The following is a 6,662-nucleotide window of genomic DNA, read 5'->3' on the forward strand; positions in this document are numbered from 1 at the left end:
CCCCCCCCCCCCCCCCTTCAACTATCGCTCAAATTCTTTCTTTTGCTAGTTGGAAGGTTTACTTTAACCAACATGGGTTTTTTTCTTCTCAGAAGGATATTTAGATCATTTCATATTTCAAGTTAACAATGTCAGAGGATTTTTCAGAGGAAAGTGCAAAGATCTTGAACGGTTTTGTGAGATACCCCATAAGTTGATGGGTGTTATGTCAAGTTTTTTAAACTGAGGGGGTTATCTACAATACTGCAAGTTTTAGGGGAATTTACTCAAACAAAAATAGATATGGGGTTTTCTTATATAACCCTCATAGTTAAGGGTTTTCTAAAATTAACCTAGAAAATTCATTTGCTAACCAATGCTTATGAAATTAGTTTCCTAACAGCGACTTCTGAAGAGTAACAATAGATGATAATATAGGCAAAATGGCACTTAAATACCCTATTGTTTCACTACATTTACACTTAAATACCCTAAGTTTTAAAAAGTCACACATAAATATCCTTAGTTACAAAAAAATAGTGCTTTAATATCTTAACTTGTAAAAAATTAGCATATTAGCATATTCTATTAGTTGCACGTGAGAATATTTCTAGAAAATTACATGGTATTTTTGTACTTATACTGACCATATTTATTGTCATATTTACCACTATATCTACCCTCTATCTTTTTATTGAATTTTACATTTATTATTTCTAGACGGTATTTCTGTCATAACAGATTTTTAACAATGATTGTAATATTCTAACAGTGAACAACTTATGGGGAGTTATTGGTTGGGACAAATTAGGATCAGGTGGGAAAATTATTCCAATAAAACAATTTTATCCCTTTGGGATATTTTGAGTGGGGCAAAGTGGGATAAAGTGAGATAATGAGAAATTTTGAGCATTTGATTTAACAATTCATGTGGGATAATTGATGATGTGGCATCTTATTAAAATATAATTTAATCTATTAATTACTTCTAAATTAACTTACCCAATTGGTTAAGTATATTATTATAATATAAACATTATTTAAATTTATATTAAAATATAATATGGTGTGCTATAATTACTAATTAATACTATTAATTATTATATTATATTAGCATGTTATACTACATAATAATTAATATAATATAAGATTAATATATTTAATATAATATTTTAATAATATAATATTTAATATAATATGTTATTTTATTTATACAAAAATATAATATGTTTATAATAAATATGTTATACTATAATTACTAATTAATATTATATAATTAAATATTATATAATATTATTAATATATGTTATTAATATATTAATATATGTTATTAATATATTAATATATGTAATTATAAACATCAAAAAGTCTTCACTCCTAATTTGAAGAAACATCAACGTCTGGTAGATCATCCGACTGCGTGTACTGCACGAGATCCGTTAACTATAGACGACGTGTACGACATTAACACAGCAAACTTTCTATGCCAACTCCCGCATATGGAAATGTCCTATGCGATCTGAATCTTAGGCCTCAAGGAAGTGACGTAAAATGAATCCGACTTGAGCGGCAGATTTCCGTCGCATTGAATTCGATAGAGATTACTTCTTCCGGGGCCCACGCCAGCGCGTGGCAGGTTCTCATGTTCAAAACTTACGTTCTTAGGTTCTTTAGTTCAATTATGTTCATAACTTATAGGTGAAGACATTTCATGAGGCGTATAATACGACCAAACTTCCCCGCATCAAATAAGAAATAGCTCGAATCTAGAAGCATACCTAAAGAAGATTAAAAAATGAAAAAGGAAATGTGATACAAGCATTGACTTCTCAATACAAATTACTTTGTCATAAAAACCTTAACTGAATATTATTGACAGACGTAATTCGTATAATATCTCTTATTTAAGTAATAACAAACTCTCATTTAGTACTAATATTAGTTTGAGATAGTGTAGTACAAGTAAATGCATGTATAAAGAGTGTATGAGGTGAAACGATGCCAAAATCAGCTCAAAAGCTGATATAGGCCATTCTAACATCGATGGTGGCATTGACCATCGATGGTGAGAAGTGATCATCAATGATTTTTACTTCAGATACTTTTATATCATCTATGAGTTTCTAAACCATTGATGGGGCCTTGTCAACATCAATGGTCGAGAAGCACCATCGATGGCAGATTGGTTGTCTACGGATTTTAAGATTTAATCACAGTCATTTATCGTTTATAATATCTTCAATATCTACCATATTTAGGGTCTCTCTTTCCTGACCTATTGGGGAGAAAGATATATAAAAGACCAGGAGCTCTTGAGTTTGCTTTGTGAGAGAAAATTAACCAATGAGAATTCAGCTGCGTTATGGCACAAAAGATTATGACATATCTCCAAGCGGAGAATAGAGAGACTTGTGTCAAACAAAATTCTCGACCCCTGAAATTTTTCAGATTTTGATGTTTGTGTTGACTGTATAAAGGGGAAACAAACCAATAAAAGGAGATTTGAAGCTAACAGGACTTTGGACGTCTTAGAACTTATACATACAAATATTTATGGGTCATTCCCTACGGTTGCATGGAATGGTCAACAATATTTTATAACGTTCATAGACGATTTTTCTAGATATGACTACTTATATCTCATTCACGAAAAGTCATAGTCACTTGATGTGTTCAAAAAGTATAAAGCTGAAGTTAAGAACCAACTCAGCAAAAGGATTAAAAGCGTCAGATCTGACAATGGTGGTAAATACTACGGTAGATATGACGGTTCAGGAGAACAATGTCTAAGGCCATTTGCTAAATTCCTAGAGGAATACAGTATCGTCCCACAATACGTAATACCAGGTTTGCCCACTATGAATGGTGTTGCTGAAAGACGAAAAAAACGCTTAAGGATATGGTAAGGAGTATGATTAGTCATTCTACCTTACTAGAATCACTCTGGGGAGATGCACTTAAGACTGCAGCTTATGTCCTTAACAGGGTTCCAACTAAAGCAACTACCAAGACCCCTTATGAGCTTTGGACAGGCAAGAAGCCTAGTTTGAAGCATTTGCATGTTTGTGGATGTCCGTCCAGTTGAGGCAAGGCCTTACAGGCCTAATGAAAAGAAATCGCACTCAAGGACGGTGAGTTGTTATTTTATTGGATACTCTGAAAGATCCAGGGGGTACAAATTTTATGATCCCATAACTAAGTCGATTTTCGAGTCAGGAAATGCATGGTTCTTTGAGGATGTTGAGTTTGCAGGGGGAGATACAGTTAGAAACATTATCTTTGAAGAGGAATATGTTGATATTCCCACAGGTGTTATTGGACATGACTAGGTTTTCATTCCTGATCAAGATCAAAACACAATAGGTCAAGATAATGTTGGAGAACTTCCCGCTCAGATAACTGTTCCTAAAGAACAAACTCAACCATCTCAAGAACCTATGTCATTAAGAAGATCCACTAGAGAAAGAAGAAATGCAGTGCCAGATGATTACATTGTATTTCTTTAAGAACATGAGGCTAACATTGGGGCGATGGAAGATGATCCGATCACCTTCTGTCAAGCCATGGAAAGTTCTAATTCTCAAAAGTGGATTGATGCTATGCATGAGGAGATTAAGTCCATGAAGGACAATGACGTATGGGATCTTGTCCCATTGCCAGAAGGTGTGAAACCTATTGTTTGCAAATGGATATTTAAGACCAAGAGGGATTTAAGAGGCAATGTGGAAAGATATAAAGCTCGTCTTGTCGCAAAGGGATTTACACAGAAAGAATGCATCAATTATAAAGAGACTTTCTCTCCGGTTTCTTCAAAAGACTCTTTCAGGACTATAATGGGATTGGTAGCGCATTTCGATCTTGAGTTACATCAGATGGATGTAAAGACAGTGTTTCTAAATGGTGACATTGATGAAACGATTTATATGGTGCAACCAGATAACTTTGTGTCGGGAGAATCAAAGAATATGGTTTGCAAACTTAAGAAATCCATCTATGGGCTCAAGCAAGCATCTCAACAATGGTATTTTTAGTTTCATCAAGTGATCTTCTCGTTCGGTTTTGAGATGAATTTGGTTAATGATTGTGTATACCAAAGGTTCTGTAGGAGCAAGTATATTTTCCTGGTTTTATATGCCGATGACATTTTGCTTGCCAGCAACAATATAGGCTTACTGCACGAAACCAAGAGATTTCTAGCTAAGAACTTTGAGATGAAAGATCTTGGTGACACCTCTTTTGTGTTAGGGATACAGATACACCGGGATCGCTCTCAGGGTATTCTTGGATTATCACAAAAGAGCTATATCAAAAAAGTTCTCAAAAGATATGGCATGCAGGGTTACAAACCATGATACTCCTGTGGCTAAGGGAGACAAGTTTAGTCTCAAACAACGCCTTAAAAATGCTTATAAGGAAATGGAAATGTAAAAGATTCCCTATTCATCGACAATAGAGAGTCTGATGTATGCTCAGGTGATAATCACTTTTTATTACAAATTTATACACTCATTATCTATTTTATATGAATAAATATACCATTAATAATTGTTGTTAGATTAGTTTGCACATAATTGAATGAAAATATAAATAAATATTATTAAATATAAAAACCCCTCAAAAATCTCTCTTCTCTATTTTGTAGCATTTTTGAAGCCCAAAGCCCATCAAGAAAATGATTACACCAAAGACTTGGTGGACTTGGATGCAAAGAGTGGAATGGAATGGATTTTTATGCAAAATTTACATGACCAGATGCTTTGGATTTGTGTGGGCCTAACTTAGCATTTTTTGGAAAATCACATGAGTGCAAACCAACCGGACTTGATTGCTGTGAAGAAAGAAAAAATGTTCATGGGCCGGACTTGCTTGGGCCTTGGAATTTCATTAAATGAAAATGAAAACCGGACTATGGAGATTTGCTGCAGTTGGAACACAAAAGGAGACCGGATTTGTTTCTTTTGCAAAATCAAATGAAGTGTATAGGAGACAGCTGCTGGAGATTTTGGGCCGGCTATGCTACACTTGAAAATCAAATCTCATGGGCCGGTTGTGTTTTAAAAATCAAATGAAAATCACAAGTTGCTCCAAGGACCGGACTAGGCATTTGACAACTACAGACTTTGAAAATCAATTGATGCAAAGTACATGAAGCCAAATGGATGTGGGCTGCAGCTCTCATGGGCCGGATTTGTTTCAAGGACTAGGCTTTAGCAATTGGATTTTGAATTTCTTTTGAAAATCAAATAAATCAAAGGTAGAGATTGTTGCTTGGGGCTCAATTTTTCTCTTTTATTGCTTATTAGTTTAGATTTATTTCTATGCTTGTAGTTAGATTTTATTTTCTTGTTAAATAGCCAAGAGGCTAGAACCCTCTTGCCTTAGATTTATTTCATGCTTATAGAGTAGATTTATTTTCTTGCATTTAATTCTTGCAATTTTATTTTGTAGTTTAGATTTTGCACTTTATTTTGTAGTTAGATTTTAATTTCTTATACTATTCACCTTGAGGCTAGAACCCTCTTGGGTTTAGTTTTTCTTTTTGTTTATTTTTATTTTGTTTGATTCGCCTTTAGGCTAGAACCCTCTAGGGAATCACCCTTTTCTAAGAAGTGGGTTCAATTTTAGATTATCCATATCTATAATTGAATCCACCATCTTTAATTTCTTGCATTTTCTTTTATTTTTGAATTTTGTTCTTCATTCTTGATTTTTTATTTGTTTCTTGATTTTATTCATTTTTTTTCTCACCTTATTGATCATACTCATTCTTTTTCAAATCCACTCTCACTTACACTTTGCATCATTTACACACCATTTTCACTCTCTCAATCTCTTCACAATCACATTCACTTATCACTCCTATTTGTCACGCACACAAAATAAGAACCAATTTCATATTTTCTCCTACAAAACACCTTCCTCGTGGGATCGATATCTTAAATACTATAACTTGACACGGTTGTGCACTTGCAACCTTTTTGGTACATGTTTATGCCGCATCATCAGGTATGTATGCGTTTGGATATTGTGCACATTACAGGGATATTGGACAGATACTTAGGCAATCCAGATTTAGACCATTGGAAAGCAGCCAAACGGGGTCTTGCGATACTTACAGAGAACAAAGGATTACATGCTCACATATCGGAGGTCAGATAAGCTTGAGGTCATTGGATATAATGGCTCCGGTTTTGCTGGGTGCCAAGATAGTATGAATGCTACATCAGACTATATATATGCTCGTTGGAGGTGCCATCTCCTGGAAGAGTGTGAAACAGTCTCTAGTAGCCTCTTCCACTATGGAAGCAGAGTTTGTAGCATGTTATGAGGCATCCAATAAGGGGATATGGCTGCGAAATTTTATCACGGGGCTGCGCATAGTGGACGGTGTTGATAGACCACTTAAGTTATATTGTAACAATAAATTAACAGTTTTATATTTCAATAATAACTGGAGCTCGATGAAGTCGAAGCATATAGACATCAAGTTCCTGGTTGTTAAAGTGGACAGTTGTCTATAGAGCACATAAGGACAAACTCCATGATTGCGGATCCGCTTACTAAGGGATTGCCACCCAAAGTGTTTCATGAGCACACTGCTCATATGAGAGTCATGTCATTTGAAGATATTTAGTTTTAGTGGGAGTTTATAATTTTTATGTGTTCTGATATAGACATATTTT

This window comes from Asparagus officinalis, chromosome 5, assembly GCF_001876935.1.
Source record: "Asparagus officinalis chromosome 5, Aspof.V1, whole genome shotgun sequence".
Lineage (NCBI taxonomy): Eukaryota > Viridiplantae > Streptophyta > Magnoliopsida > Asparagales > Asparagaceae > Asparagus > Asparagus officinalis.